Genomic DNA, 1,989 nt, shown 5'->3' on the forward strand with positions numbered 1-1,989 from the left:
CGCGAGTTGTCTTTCAGAACTAGAAGTTGCAGGAAGATATGGATTTGTGTGTGATGTTCCTACCTGCTAAAATGTGGGTTTACTGTGAATTCATTTCTCAGAAGGAATTTCTTCTAGTACAAAAATGCTAAAGAGATTTGCTACTGCCGAGGCAATCCACCTCATCTGTGCACATAATGACAAAGTGCCTGCTCTTCCTTGCCTCCTATAGTAATGTTGGTATAAGAACCTTGCTGGTGTCTCTCATCTCCTGGACAAAACCAGTAATGACAAATTGTGTCCTCTCTACTTTTATATTTGCATAGAAATAACAGAGCTGCTGAGGATTTTAGACTACTTCAGCAGCTCAGCACCTCAGTGCATCCCAGAACAGCAAGTAAAATGAGCTTGTGTTGGAGTGGATTGTTTCTGTGCAAAACTCAGTTTCAGGCTGGTGCTACATTTCTGAAGGGAAGTGGAGATTTAGACACAACAAAAATAGGACATCTTGCCCTCGCGTAAGTTTTGGCTCAGACAGAATTGCCAAAATTACTTTCTCCAGCAAACTTTCTCCGCAATCAGAAGCCATAAGGTGTCCAGAGAAAGCCTATGGCTATGTCAAAACACTGCCTTCCTTTCAAATGCTTTTACAGGAGCTGTGATTATTTGGCTGAGAACACATCCCTCTCCCATGAGTGGCTAAAGGAAGGCCTTTGCTACCATGGTAAGCAAACAAAACTCAGTACAATCCTGAATCCCTCTACTGTATTTACTAGTAGAGGAAATGTGTGGCCTGGAACTAGCATAGTGATGTTGCTGTCTCCCAAAATTCATTTTCGTTAAGTAGTTTTCTCTGTTTCGTGCTTTGAGGGCCTGAGTCTAACAAATGAACATTCATAAACAACAAACGATTACCACAAGTAACTTAAATGGGAGGGTGTTTTAGGATCACTTTAGAGGAGACACTGAATTCAGGAGATCTGCATGCTGATTTGGATCGCAAGTCAGCATAAAGAGTGGCAGAATTTCAGCTGGCTCTTTTGCCTGGTATAATTTTTTTTTTAATTTTTAAAGCATGGGACTGTTTAAAGGGGTTCTTTTTAACACCCACTGCAGCCAAGCAATGAATATTTTCTGTAGGTGCAGCATAACTAAAGAGTATATGAACAAACCACTTCTATGCAGTACCAAGTAAGTACTGCAACTTTCCTTTTATCAATTTTTGTGGCATTGGTAACTGATGTACAGGGAGGTACCCAGTAATTGTAGTATAGCGTAAGGGTGGTCCTGGCAGAAAATAGATTCCTTTTAAATAGAAAATCAGAAATTCCAAATTTCTCACTCAGTGCTCTTACTAGCTTTCTTTATCTATCCAGCCAAGCCATAACGTTTCAGCTGGAACTAGCAGTGTTCCTTGTTTTGCTGATGAAGAATTACTAGAATCTCACACTGCAAACTCCCTTACTGACATGAGGGGCTGCTGTTTTGAGTCTCATAGATCTATCTTGGAGTGGCTAGAATTGTTCCCAAGCCTTCCAGGCTGGAAAAAATGATATGTTGGCACAGCATTTCCTTTGTCAACTTGACTGGGCTGCAAATAAAATCCAGTAGTGCTCAAGAAACCCACACCCTTAAGTCTTCCTCAGAGTTTCTTGAAAATAAGATTTAAATCCCCAGTCTCTGAGATGAAATGGTACCTGAAATCATTACCTCTATTTATTGTGGTATTATATTAAATATCTAAAAGCCTAGAAAGCAGAGGCAATAAGTAACAGTCTTAAGATGTTGTAAAACAAGAGTTGGTGATAAATTCCAAGTTGGCTGAGTTTCAATAGCTTATCTATTGCTCTGGACATCCCCAGATGCTAATTTGCATTCATGCATTTTTCCCATTCCCTTATGCTGTGGGCATGGGAAACGTGTGGAGTTCTAGTGTTCGAACTCTTAATTAGTATAGTAATGGGGTAAAAATGGCAAGAATTCTGTGATACCATGGTTGCTGTCTGATTC

The sequence above is a fragment of the Corvus brachyrhynchos genome, unplaced genomic scaffold (genome assembly GCF_000691975.1).
Source record: "Corvus brachyrhynchos isolate BGI_N302 unplaced genomic scaffold, ASM69197v1 scaffold146, whole genome shotgun sequence".
Lineage (NCBI taxonomy): Eukaryota > Metazoa > Chordata > Aves > Passeriformes > Corvidae > Corvus > Corvus brachyrhynchos.